The sequence below is a fragment of the Dama dama genome, chromosome 22 (assembly GCF_033118175.1).
Source record: "Dama dama isolate Ldn47 chromosome 22, ASM3311817v1, whole genome shotgun sequence".
In the NCBI taxonomy this organism is placed as follows: Eukaryota; Metazoa; Chordata; class Mammalia; order Artiodactyla; family Cervidae; genus Dama; species Dama dama.
Window position 1 is genome coordinate 26,688,836 of NC_083702.1, and position 15,293 is coordinate 26,704,128.

The following is a 15,293-nucleotide window of genomic DNA, read 5'->3' on the forward strand; positions in this document are numbered from 1 at the left end:
TTGGAATTTATCTTCCTGCTGTTGAGTTCCCCAACATTACTGCTTCTTAATCCAATGATTTAGCTTTTGTATTTATTACTGGACTTCCTATTTCAACCACTAGACTTGAAGTTTCTTGAGGGTAAGAACTATATCTTATCATTCTTTCTATCCTTTGGAATATCTAACAAGTGAGAGCAATATGTTACATTTTAGCAAGTTGTTTCAAATTCTGAAATTTAATTTAAATTTATGTAATTATTTGATTGGCATTTTGCTAAACTGATTCATTTTTGAGAGGCTTTTAAAATACAATTTTCATGATACATTTTGAGAAAACGAGGTATTAATACTGTGAGGTATTAATACTTTTTCTCAAATATTGAATTTTTCCTAATGAAAATATCATTTCTACTGTCCACCAAAAAATCTGGAATATAATTATAGACAGTAGCTAATGGTTGCTAGTGCATTAACATATTCTATATAAGGTCCTTTTTCCAATATTATATTCACTCATTCAACAATCAGTGCAGAATTTTGAGCTGTTTTTACATGGGGAAATAAATGAAGTAGTCAGAAACACTGTTTCAGGGACTCTTTTTTTCTCAAATAGCTTTTGTTTGGAATCTTGTATTTCAGAAGATTTTTACAGAATCCAAAAAATAAAGCATTACATAAAAATGAATGATAAATAACTGGGCTCCTGAGCTGTATCTTCTTTTTCTCCCTCATGCATCTTCTGCCTTCTGTGGATGTTTGTATGAGAGGCCAACAGTTTTAAATATAGGAGAGGCTTATTTATTTTATAGGTGGACTGATGAAAAAGGTGACTATCTCAGAAGGGGTTTTCTAGTAAAGAGAAGAGGAGTGGTATCAAAATGCTACTGGGAGTGTAAGGAAGGGAAAGTAGGCAGGTATTATGAGTGAATTAAAGAGTATCCCTGATGCCGGTGCAAAATATGCTCGACACTGACTCAAAGTGAGCCATTAATGAATAATATTTATACGATCCTTAAGATTCCATGTGGCTTAGAATTAGATTGGATTCTTTTTGGTCATCTACCAAATTTACATATCTTTCTAGTCTCTCTGGTCATAGTAAAAGGCTTTTTGAAGAAAACAAACTAAAGTTGAGAGCATACATTTCAGGACTGCAAAGGGTCATTGAATACTATCAAATGTATTCTAGTTTTTACAGATGACAAGTTTATGAAATGTATTCTAGTTTTTACAGAGGGTGAGTTTACATCAGCGACCTTGACTTTGGACACAATTTAGAATTTATTATTTTTAAAAAATACTGACTTTTTAGGAAATGAAGTGGTAATCACCAGGCAACATAATGAGTTAAATAAAAATGTCATGGTAGACTACTATCTCCTTTCATGATAATATTACCAGACAGAGAGAAAAGTACAAAGTTTCAAACACCGAGCTGTATCTTTAAGGACCCTGGCTCTCTTGAGCCATCCACTGTGTCATTTTATGATCTTTGTCTTTGGACTTTTTCTTGTGGGAAGTAAGATGATTATTGCAGAAAAAGTCCTGGAGCTTCTCTTCTGGGAGCATTTTCTTTTCATCAGGAAATTTCTTTCTCAGAAGTTCCAAGCAAATTCTCCTTTTAAGCTAGAAATGGCCACATGCTCATGCTCGAGCTCCAAAACAGTATGGGAACATGAAAATCTGGAAGGAGAAGACTGTTGAGAGACCCTTGGACTGCAAGGAGATCAAACCAGTCCATCCTAAAGGAAATCAGTCCTGAATATTCATTGGAAGGACTGACGCTGAAGCTGAAGCTCCAATAATTTGGCCATCTGATGCAAAGAGTCGACTCATTAGGAAAGACCCTGATGCTGGGAATTGAGGGCAGAGGGAGAAATGGGCAGCAGAGGATGAGATGGTTAGATGGCATTACTGACTCAGTGGACATGAGTTTGAGAAAACTCTGGGAAATAGTGGAGGACAGAGGACACTGGCATGCTTCAGGCTACGGGGTTGCGAAAAGTTGGACACAACTTAGTGACTGAAGAACAACTACAAAGGAAGTTGGGCTCTGCCAGCAAGGAAGAAGGAAAGGTAACAGTTGTGTTAATAGAATAATGCTAGTTGCTGTGACAAACACAAACAACGTCCAGTGTCTCACACAGGACAGACGATTGTTTCTTGCTTGTGCAGAATTCAAAAGAATCATGAGAGCTTAGTTCTTTTTTCAGTTACAGAGAACTAGGCTTCTTCTGTCATCTCATCTAAGTACAACAAATGACTTTTACCTTCACTGTGCTCATGGGCATCAAGTTAGCTGAAGGGGAAAGAGAATGGGCAAGAATAGCTTCTTCTTATGACCTTTAACCTGGCCATTATGTGTACCACATGCAAATTCATTCCATTGATAAGAGGTACTTATCATGATAAGGCCCTGTTTACCCTCCACCTAGATGGGAAGGGTTTGAGAAATATAAGACCTGACTAAGCTGAACTTTTAGGCAGCAACCACATTGTGAACAAGAAAGGAATATGTGAGTAGGATAATCAAACAGTTTGATGGTAAAATGATTGCATTTTAAGAGCTCTGATTATGAATACATTATCACCCCAGAGGGATATCTCTAACAGGAAATCACAGGGAATAGCAGCATTTTTACTAATGACTTGTTTGAGGATATATGATGGCATGCTAATCAAAGTTTTAGATATCTTCAAGTTGAGAGGAAAATCTAACATGTTTGTTGAAAGTTCCAGAATCCCACGCCAAGTCTTAAGATAGGAATAAGGGATAAAATTGAGGATAAAATTTCTAGAAATAAATACAAACTCCTATAGTTAGGTCAACATATTCAGTAGTACAATTTAACTGGGAAAATATTTATTTACTTCTGATTATATTCAGGGCATTGTGCTAGGCCAAGTAAGGAATATAGAAAATAAGGGTTAATAAGGAAAATTAACAAACTTGATTGCTTCTGGAAGTGTATGACCAAGAGGATGGGTGAATCTGAAATAAATCTTATGTTCACTCATTTATTCATTAATTTATGACTGAGTTGCCATTTTTTTCCCTTCAGGGAAGTAGGGTACATGTATAAATGGTTATGATAGAGGGTAGAACATGAGAAATGCTTTTTAAAATGCTGATAAAATTCATGGAGTGAAAGAAAAGACATTTCTTCAAGCCAAAAAGATAAGGAAAAGATTTGAAGAGCAGAAGCTAATTTGAGTTACTTAAAGATAGATAGACTAGGATATAGTCAAAAGAAAAGAGGTGGGATTATATTTCAAGAAGGAAGACAAAAACTGTAAAACACAGATATCAGGAGACTTAGAAAACTCTGTTGAGCTGAAGTTTGAGTTGCGTGAAAAAAATAGGAAAAAATAGAACAGGCCATTAGGTTATTTTGAGATAAAATTGCGTGTGATCATCAATGTTGAATTAATTTTTTTTTCAGGAGGTAAGCAATCAGCAAATACTTATTACATTTTTACTATTCATACATTAGAGGCTGTAAAGGTCTTACATATAAAGGTTTTACTTGTGTTCATATGAGAAATGGTAAACAGCAGCAACAGAAGACCTGGAGATAGTTAACTTATAGAAAAGAAAATTAATGATGTGAAGGACTATTTTGATGAAGAAGGGTTAACCTAACATCATTCTTTCTTCATCTCTTTTCAAAAGCTCATACACCATTTTGTACCCTGAATGAGGGCAAAGAGTTAGAAACTGCAGGAAGGCTATTTTTGAGGGGAGAGTTTTTGGAGGGGCATCTGATTATCAAAAACACTCCCTTAAAATAATAAACCAAATGTGAGAGTGTTTAAATCTAAGTCTGTGACCACTTTCCAGGACAATGTAGGAGGGTGATCAAAAGGTTTTCTAGAAATTGAAATGGAATTTCTAAGGTCTCTGCTCCAACCTAGAAGCACCATGATATCATAAAATATTGGAACATTCTTCATTTTTCTCCCTATTTATGAAAAAAATATCATCCTCTGAAGTATTCACTTAAGGATTTATTCTATCCAAAATGACTGACTGAACACGAGCTGTCAGTTGAGACAAGATTCTGTAAAGAGTTAACTGGAACAGAAAAGAAAACCTTTACCAAGTTCTATCTTTAGTCTTTTTCCATGACCAGTTTTAAAAAAACAAACATTACAAAGTAAAGCAGAAATGTGATAATTAAACCTAAGCTATACAGTACGTTTATAGAATGGAAAGCTAGTAAATAATCATTTTTATAATTCTTTTTAAGAGACCAATATTTGGAATCATTTCATTGTGCCACAATCATTTAAATTCTATGGATACTTAGTGAAAAGAGGTCATTCACTATTGTTCCAAATCAATATAAGCTTTAAGCAGTTTCTAAATAGTTGTCCTACAACAGGCTCATGCTTGTCATACTAAGTCTAAATCTTCATTGTGTTACAACTGGCACACATCTTGATTATCAAATATTATTCTCCTAAACTTCCCAATATAAACTCTCCAGTCATATCAGTGCTGCCCATTATTCACGCTAATTCAATTTTTGCCTCTCAACATTTTCTTGGAATGTGATTAGTCGCTCAGTCGTGTCCGACTCTTTGCGACCCCATGGATTGTAGCCCACCAGGCTCCTCTGTCCATGGGGATTCTCCAGGAAAGAATACTGGAGTGGGTTGCCATGCCCTCTCCTCCTCCAGGGGATCTTCCCAACCCAGGGATCAAACCCAGGTCTCCTGCATGGCAGGCGGATTCTTTACTGTCTGAGCCACCAGGGAAACCCATATCCTCCCTCTTCTTTCCTAACTTTAGAATCTGTAAATTTTCCTGAAGTCTTCCTAATTAGTCTAGCCTGTGTCAGCTCCATTCTTCACTAACCTTGACATAGTAAATATTGTCTATACCTTATATCTTTAATTATTGTCTATATGTTACATCTCGATATTTAGTCATATCTAAATTTAAGAAAGTTTTTACTTGTTCTATATTGGTTTTATTTTTCTTCCCATTCAGAATACATGTTGCACAAAGTCAGATGACACATCATCCATGAATTCTGCATTCCCTGGAATATGTAGACAGGTACCAGGAAATAAGGCTTCCCAGGTGGCTCAGTGGTAAAGAATCTGCCTGCCAATATAGGAGACGAGGATTTGATCCCTAGGTCAGAAAGTTTCCCTGGAGGAGGAAATGGCAACCCACTCCACTATTCTTGCCTGGAAAATCCATCCCATGGACAGAAGAGTTTGGCAGGCTACAGTTCATGGGGTTGCAAAGAGTCAGACGTGACTTAGCAACTGAGCAGGCATGCCCTAAGAATTAAGTGAATGTCCTAAGAATATTTATGAAGTAGTTGGTTTGCATTGAATTAAATAAGGTCTCTCATATTTTTATTTTACTTTGGAAATAAAGACTGTCATTACACAATAATTTTTATTTTATATATTCTTATTGAACTATTAAGGACGTAAATTTAAGCAAACTCCAGGAGATAGTGGAGGACTGAGGAGTCTGGTGGGCTACAGTCCATGGGGTCACAAAGAGTCAGAATGACATAGAGACTGAACAGCAATAACAATTTAGCTTTAACAAAAATTTAAGATTTTATTTCTTATAACTTTGTTCCCTTTCCACCTTTATTAAATTCTATTTGCTTTTATCTGCTATCATTGTCTGTTATCTTCCTCCATTGTTTTTTCTACAGGGAACTTCCTCATAGAAGACTAGGTTATGGTCTAAAGGAAAGAGGGGAGGGACATTTTCAAAAAGGAGTACGAGGTATAATAAAATCAATCTGCAAAAGAAGTCATTTTTTTAATTGTTAAAAACAGAAATATGCTTACTCATTTTACCTACAACCATGAAAACTAGGAAAGTTTTTATACGTTTGGGGTGGAGGAGCTAAAAACAGAACGTATAACTTTTTGCCCAGGTTATACTGATAAAAAATTTTTAAATCATATATTCTAATTCAATAATTTGGATATATGTATACATGTCACTTGGAGAAGGCAATGGCACCTCATTCCATTACTCTTGCCTGGAAAATCCCATGGATGGAGGAGCCTGGTAGGCTGCCATCCATGAGGTCACTAAGAGTCAGACACGACTGAGCGACTTCACTCTCACTTTTCACTTCCATGCATTGGAGAAGGAAATGGCAACCCACTCCAGTGTTCTTGCCTGGAGAATCCCAGGGACGGGGGAGCCTGGTGGGCTGCCCTCTATGGGGTCGCACAGAGTCGGACACGACTGAAGTGACTTAGCTGCAGCAGCATACATGTCACTGATTCAGAAACAAACACAACATTGTAAAGCAATTATATTCCAATAAAAAAACTAAAAAATAATAACAATTTGGCCCTCATTTTTGAAATTAAACTTCCATGAATTTAACTTTGCTGCCATTACATCATTGCTATTTCAAACTCCATTGGATGGGAGTTCAATGGAGACTAGAGTATCATCTTAATCATCTTGTTTCCAGAGTAAAATAAGTGGTTAAGAACATGCCAATGCAGAAGATGCAGGTTCAATCCCTGGGTCAAGAAGATCCCGTGGAGAAGGAAATGAAAACCTATTCTAGTATTCCTGCCTGGCAAATCCCATGAACAGAGTAGCCTGGCAGGCTACAGTCCACGGGGCAGCAAAACAGTCGGAAATGACTTAGTGACTAAACAACAATAAAAAATGCATAACAGATCCTCAGAATAGATATTTGCTGTGTGAGTAAAGTTCATTTTTGCTACCATTGTTCTATTTATTCATTTTCTAGATTACATTCTCTTTTCTTCTATTGATCATTTGGCTTTCTATTATTGGCTTTTCATTTGCTTCCCTATCAGGGAAAACAAAACCACCTTGTACAAAGATTTTGTGACTACTTAAAAATCAGATTTCTAAATTTTCTTTGTAAATTTCTTCTATTTATAGTATCTGACCAGATTGGGAATTTCCTGAGGACAGTATGTGTCTCATTTACAGTTGCATTTCCTGTTCCATTCAGGAATGACCTAAATCAAATCCCTAATGATTATACAGTGGAAGTGAGAAATAGATTTAAGAGACTAGATCTGATAGAGTGCCTGATGAACTATGGACGGAGGTTCCTGACGTTGTACAGAAGACAGGGAACAAGATCATCCCCAAGAAAAAGAAATGCAAAAAAGCAAAATGGCTGTCTGAGGAGGCCTTACGAATAGCTGTGAAAAGAAGAGAAGCCAAAAGCAAAGGAGAGAGGGAAAGATATACCCATTTGAATGCAGAATTCCAAAGAAGAGCAAGGAGAGATAAGAAAGCCTTCCTTGGTGATCAGTGCAAAGAAATACAAGAAAACAATAGAATGGGAAAGACTAGAGATCTCTTCAAGAAAGTAGAGATACCAAGGGAACATTTCATGCAAAGATGGGCTCAATAAAGGACAGAAATGGTATGGATCTAACAGAAGCAGAAGATATTAAGAATTGGTGGCAAGAATACACAGAAGAACTGTACAAAAAAGATCTTCATGACCCAGATAATCACGATGGTGTGCTCACTCACCTAGAGCCAGACATCCTGGAATGTGATGTCAAGTGGGCCTTAGAAAGCATCACTACGAACAAAGCTGGTGGTGAATTCCAGTTGAGCTATTTCAAATCCTAAAAGATGATGCTGTGACAGTGCTGCACTCAATATGCCAGCAAATTTGGAAAACTCAGCAGTGGCCACAGGACTGGAAAAGGTCAGTTTTCATTTCAGTCCCTAAGAAAGGAAATGCCAAAGAATGCTCAAACTACTGCACAATTGCACTAACCTCACATGCTAGCAAAGTAATGCTCAAAATTCTCCAAGCCAGGCTTCAACAATATGTGAACTGGGAAATTCCAGATGTTCAAGCTGGTTTTAGAAAAGGCAGAGGAACCAGAGATCAAATCGCCAACATCCGTTGGATCATGGAAAAAGCAAGAGAGTTCCAGAAAAACATCTATTTCTGCTTTATTGACTATACCAAAGACTCTGACTGTGTGAATCACAGCAAACTGTGGAAAATTCTGAAAGAGATGGGAATACCAGACCACCTGACCTGCCTCGTGAGCAATCTGTATGCAGGACAGGAAGCAATAGTTAGAACTGGACATGGAACAATAGACTGGTTCCAAATAGGAAAAAGAGTACGTCAAGGATGTATATTGTCACCCTGCTTATTTAACTTATATGCAGAGTACATCATGAGAAACGCTGGGCTGGAGGAAGCACAAGCTGGAGTCAAGATTGCCAGGAGAAATATCAATAACCTCAGATATGCAGATGTCACCACCCTTATGGCAGAAAGTGAAGAAGAACTAAAAAGCCACTTGATGAAAGTGAAAGAGGAGAGTCAAAAAGTTGGCTTAAAGCTCAACACTCAGGAAAGTAAGATCATGGCATCCAGTCCCATCACTTCATGGCAAATAGATGAAGAAAACAGTGGAAACAGTGGCAGACTTTATTTTTCTGGGCTCCAAAATCACGGCAGATGGTGATTGCAGCCATGAAATTAAAAGATGCTTACTCTCTGGAAGAAAAGTTATTACCAACCTAGACAGCATGTTAAAAAGCAGAGACATTACTTTGCCAACAAAGGTCTGTCTAGTCAAGGCTATGGTTTTTCCAGTAATCATGTAAGAGTTGGGCTATAAAGAAAGCTGAGCATGGAAGAATTGATGCTTTTGAACTGTGGTATTGGGGAAGACTTGAGAGTCCCTTGGACAGCAAGGAACTCCAACCAGTCCATCCTAAAGGAAATCAGTCCTGAATGTTCATTGGGAGGAGTGATGCTGAAGCTGAAACTCCAGTACTTTGACCACCTGATGTGAAGAACTGACTCACTGGAAAAGACCCTGATGCTGGGAAAGATTGAAGGCAGCAGAAAGGACGGCAGAGGGTGAGATGATTGGATGGCATCACCGACTCAATGACATGAGTTTGAGCAAACTCTGGGAGCTGGTGATGGGCAGGGAGGCCTGGCGTGCTGCAGTCCGTAGGGTTGCGAAGAGTCAGACATGACTAAGTGACTGAACTGAACTGAATTTCCTGTTCCTAGTTCAGTATCAAGCATAGGTAAGGAACTACCCAATAATAAAGAATGAAACAAAGTCTCCATTTCCTCAATGTTATCACTGAGAATGAAAATCAATTGTATCAACTGTTTCATCGTGTTATATGGTTGAGAGTGTTACCCCAAATTTTATAATGCTTATGGGAAGAACTCCGGAGTCTGAAAGGATTTGGGGTTAAAATTCTAGCTCTGACACTAGAAGTTATGTGACATTGGCTGAGTTAGCAAACCTCTTTTGTCTTAATTTCTTCAATTGCAAAATAAGACTAATAAAAGCAAAGCTGAGAAAGGAGTACAGCAAGGCTGTACACTGTCAACCTGCTTATTTAACTCATATGCAGAGTACATCATGCAAAATGCGGACTTAATGAGTTACAGGCTGGAATCAAGACTGTCAGGAGAAATGTCAACAGCCTCAGAGATGCAGATGATACCACTCTAATGGCAGAAAGTGAAGGGGAACTAAAGAGCCTCTTGATAAGGAAGAAAGAGGAGAGTGAAAAAGCTGGTTTAAAACTCAACATTCAAAAAACTAAGATCCTGGCATCCGGTTCCATCTCTTCATGGCAAATACATGGAGAAAAAGTGGAAATGGTGACAGATTTTATTTTCTTGGACTCCAAAACCACTGTGAACAATGACTGCAGCCAGGAAATTAATAGACTTTTGCTTTTTGGAAGAAAAACTATGACAAACCTAGACAGCATATTAAAAGCAGAGCCATCACTTTGCTGACAAAAGTCCATATAGTCAAAGCTATGGTTTTTCCAGTAGTCATTTATGGATGTGAGTTGGACCATAAAGAAGGCTGAGGTGAAGAATTGATGTTTTTGATGGGATAGTAATAAAGATTAAATAAGCAATGTATGTAAATCTTATATTAATTAATTACACAGTAAGTGTTAGCTATTGTTTCTCTTTTCTTCGTGCAAGATAGAAACAATGCTCAGAAATGATATTACATATAAATTATTTACCAGCTCCTGTAATCTTTGCATTTTCTCCATCTCACTGTAATATTGTGACTTTTAATAAGAAATATATATTTTGTCATGATCCCTGTTCTGACATAAAGGTCCTAAAACCTTTGGAATTTCCTAAAAGATAAGAGGGATAAGACTGAGAAGATCTTTTGTTTTTTGTAACAAGCTCCTTCCAACCACACCTGAGTTTAAGGTAAGGTGTTGACTTTTGGAAGCTGCTAAGGATGGGGGAGGGCTTCCCTGGCGGCTCAGATGGTAAAGCATCTGCCCGCAGTGCAGGAGACCTGAGTTCGGTTGGGAAGATCCCTTGGAGAAGGAAATGGCAACCCACTCCAGTATTCTTGCCTGGAAAATCCCATGGTCAGAGGAGCCTGATAGTTTATAGTCCATGGGGTCACAAAGAGCTGGACATGACTAAGCGACTTCACTTCTAAGGATGGGGGATAGTTACCAGAGAAACCAGTCCTGTGACTGGAGGGTTGAAACCTTCAGCCCCACACCCAAGAACTGTTGACCAATGATAGAATCAATTGTACCTACATAAAAAAATCCTTCGTTGTTGATGTTTAGTCACTAAGTTGTGCCCAACTTTTTGCAGTGCCATGGACTGTAGCTCCCGAGGTTTCTCTGTCCATGTGATTTCCCAGGCAAGAATACTGGAGTGGGTTGCCATTTCCTACTCCCGGAGATCTTCCCGACTCAGGGATTGAATCTGTGTCTCCTGCATTTCCTGCAATGCAGGCAGATTCTTTACTGCTTGAGCCATTGTGCAAGTCCTTTTGCACATTCTCATAAATTATTACAATATCCTCTGAGATCAGAATTATTGTTATCCCAATTTTATAGGTAACAATGTTCACAATTTCTCATAACATCCTGCACTTTCCCCACTTATCCCAAACTATCTATACATATTTATATAATTTTTGATGGTTATTTATTGAACTATTGTCTTAGCATTAATCTGTACATTCCAAAAGTGTATTGACCACACATTCTTTTTTGAAATCAAAGTATCATCAGAACTTTAAAAAAAATTTTAATTGGTGGAAAATTGCTTTACAATGTTTTGTTGGTTTCTGCTGAACAACAATTCGAAGCAATTCATAATTATATATATCTCCTCCCTCCTGTGCCTTTCTCCCCTCTCTCCATCCCACCCCTCTAGGTTGTCAGAGAGTACCAGGCTGGGCTCCCTGTATTACATAGCAACTTCCCACTAACTATTGTACCCATGAATGGCAACCCACTCCAGTATTCTTGCCTGGAAAATCCCATGGCCAGAGGACCCTGGAGGGCTATAGTTGCAAAGAGTTGGACACAACAGCGCTCACGTGTATAGACCGGTAGATAAGGGTATACACGTCAATGCCACTTTCTCAGTTTGACCCACCCTCACCTTCTCCAACTGTATCCACAAGTTTGTTCTCGACTAAGTTTATCAGTACCATTTTTCTAGATTCCATATATATGCATTAATATTTGATACTTATTTTTCTCTTTCTGACTGATTTGACTCTTCCCTAGAAGTTTTTATAATTCTTGGCACATAGCATGAATTCCATAAATATATATTGAATTAATGAATGAAATGTTAAGAATATATGCAAGTGGACACAGCACTAAAGTGGTAGAGCAAGCAAAGGTTCAAATCCAGAGCTGACTCTAGAGCCTGTGCTCCTCACAGTCCACTGATTCGCCCGTCTAACACCTGTGGCTTCAGGTATACTTGTACTTCACTTCCCTCTTTGGTAGAGGTACTTTATCTGTTGGACTTGACCTTCCTTTCTGGCCATTTCTTCTCAATCTCCTATGCATCCCTTCTTCTACCCGTCTATCACCCTTTTCTCCCCCTTCTATCATTGATGTTGGTTTTAGTTCATTTGTCTTACTCATTAGGATACCTCATCAATATTCCTGGCTTCAGTTACATTCCACATCTCTAGTTTTCTTTGGGGGGGGGTCTGACATTTCCATATGCCAAATATCTAACACCTCTATTTGATGCCTCATTTCACATTAGGCTATGTAGAATTGCTCTCCACCTTTGTGAATGGCCCAGCATAATCCCAAGATTTCCCTTCTTTCTTACGATTCCTTTTTCTATATTCTCAGTGCCACTTCTAAGATCAGTCAATTGTTATTTTTCCCACAGTTGACTGTATTGTCCTTACTTATGTAGACTTCTAAATTTTCTCCCAGTAACCACTTTTTCCCCCTCCCATTTTCACAACTAACTAATGAATGACTATATGTCTTAGAGTCCTCTGCAGGATCTGGCTGGCCATGGAGCCGAGTGAAAAGTAAGTGAAAGTCACTCGGTAGTGTCTGACTCTTCGACTCCATGGACTATGCAGTCTATGGAATTCTCCAGGCAAGAATACTGGAGAGGGTAGCCTTTTCCTTCTCCAGGGGATCTTCCCAACCCAGGGATTGAACCCAGGTCTCCTGCATTGCAGGCAGATTCTTTATCAGCTGAGCCACAAGGGAAGCCTGGCTATGAGCCAAAGCTCAACTGAATAGTCTGTGAGCATAAATGATGTGTAAAAGTTCTGGATCATGTCTTCTGGGACATATATACTTCCTCCAAGACTCTGTTTCCCACTTATGCTGAGAAATAATAAAAAAAATGCATCAATACCACTTGGATTTCTGCTCCTGTTCTAAATAACCTGCTTTCTTTTAGATTGTTAGCTGAAAGGAAAACTACTTCTATCTCATTTGGAACACTGCATTTTAGGGTCTTTAAAGCCATTTAGGGGGTGCCCTGGTGGCTCAGACAGTAAAGATTCTGCCTGTGGTGCAAAAGGCCTGGGGTTTGATCCCTAGTTTGGGAAGAATTTCCTGGAGAAGGGAATGGATACCCGCTCCTGTATTCTTGCCTGGAGAATTCCATGGACAGAGGAGACAGTCCATGGGATCGCATAGAGTCGGACACAACTGAGTGACCTGAGTGACTAACACTCAAAGCCACTTATGGGCTTTCATAGCCATTTAGGGGCTTCCCAGGTGGCACTAGCGGTAAAGAATTGCTTGCCAATGCAGGAGATGTAAGAGATGAGTGTTTGATCCCTCGGTCGGGAAGATCCCCTGGAGAAGGAAATGGCAACCCACTCCAGTATTCTTGCCTGGAGAATCCCACGGACAGAGAAGCCTGGAGGGCTACAGTCCATGGGGTCACACAGAGTCAGCCATGGCTGAGTGATTGAGCACACACACATGCATAGTCATTTAGACTGTACCCTAAAAACTTCATAAAATTAGGTTGCCTGATTTCAGTCTGACTCCAATCCATGCTCCCACACTTTTAAATAAATGTACTCTTTCAAAAATTGAAATACAGTCAGGCCAATCTCCTGTTTAAACTGTAGAAGTGGCATTTACTTTGTTTTATTTCCAAATTTTCTAAAATAAGCATATATTGATTTTATAATCATGAGGAAATAAATTAAATAAATCCATTAGTGACTCCCTCAAGCCTTCAAGATAAAGTTCAAGTTGCTTAACAGGGCATAGGAATCCCTTCACGGTTTGCCTTCTATTTCTAGTCTTAACTTTTCCCTAGCCTCACAGGTCTCCAAGCATGTGAATCTTTCAGTCCCTGGATGGCAATAAGATTTTAGGCACATCTGTGTCTTTTCACCTTCTACTCTTTCTGTCTGGATGTCTTTACATGTTTTTCTGCCAAAGTGAAAGTGAAGTCGCTCAGTCGCGTCCGACTCTTTGTGACCCCATGGACTGCAGCCCACCAGGCTCCTCCGTCCATGGGCTTTCCCAGGCAAGAGTACTGGAGTGGGGTGCCATTTCCTTCTCCAGGGGATCCTCCCGACCCAGGGATTGAACCTGGGTTTCCCCCATTGTAGGCAGACGCTTTACCACCTGAGCCACCAGGGAAATCCACATTTTTCTGTCCTTCAAGACTTAGGTCTGGACTCAGGTCTAGTATTGTAGCCTCCAAGAAACCTTTCCTAACGCCTTAGTGTCAATTTAATGCCCCTCATCTGTCACCAATCCTGTCTATAACTTTTTCAGGAAGATTTCACATTAAAGTTTATTTCCCCCCTAGATCTTTTCTGTTCTTATACTAAACATTTACTCTCATTTAACCAGGGGGAAGGCAATGGCACCCTATTCCAGTACTCTTGCCTGGAGAACTCCATGGACAGAGGAGCAGGACAGGCTGTAGTCCATGGAATCGCAAAGAGTCGGACTGTGCAACTAACTTTCACTGTATATGTATGTGTTATATATTTGTGTACTGTGTATTATGTACTGTATATAGGTACTCTACGTATAGTTAGTGGGGACTAACGGAGAAGGCAATGGCAACCCACTCCAGAACTCTTGCCTGGAAAAGCCCATGGACGGAGGAGCCTGGTAGGCTGCAGTCCATGGAGTCGCTAAGAGTCGGACATGACTGAGCGACTTCACTTTCACTTGTCACTTTCATGCATTGGAGAAGGAAATGGCAACCCACTCCAGTGTTCTTGCCTGGAGAATCCCAGGGATGGGGGAGCCTGGTGGGCTGCCGTCTATGGGGTCGCACAGAGTCGGACACGGCTGAAGTGATTCAGCAGCAGCAGCAGCAGCAGCATTTAACCAGATTCTATGTCATTCATGTATGTTTCTATGGATGGTTAATGTTCAATTTTTATTTTTAATTGAATGAAGAGGTCACACTTTTTTTTAACCCTAGGGTCAAATATGACCTGAGACCCTATCTATTAAGTTTTCTACATTTAAGCCCACACCAGCTCCTCATAAAGATACAGAATAGTAGGAACATTTAAATTGAAATTTATAATTCATATAATTAGAATCTGATAAGGAATGTATGTTTTCTTTCAATTTTAGCTTTCTCCAAAGACCTTTAAAACTTGAGTGCCTTGGAAGAATTTAAGAAGTTCCTATGAAATATTACTTTTATATTGAAGAAACAGCAGCTTTCTAAGAAATGGAGATTGCCTAAAAAGTTTGCAGTGCTTTATATAGCAGATAATTAATAAATGCTGATCAATACATGAATGGCTTGGCTTTGGCAAATACGGAGTTGATCAAACATTGGAAGACTGAAATTGCAAATATTCTCAAAAGTTAGTGTTTGGATCCTCAAAACTAAAATAAATAAAATTTAGCAGTTTTTCATATTCTTTAGAAATCTTTTGGTTCTTAGATTTCTTTGGTTAGGAGAGGGTCTTAACATATTCCTCAAATGCTAATATGATTGTACTTCTTTTTTAAACACTTATACCAAAATTATACATTT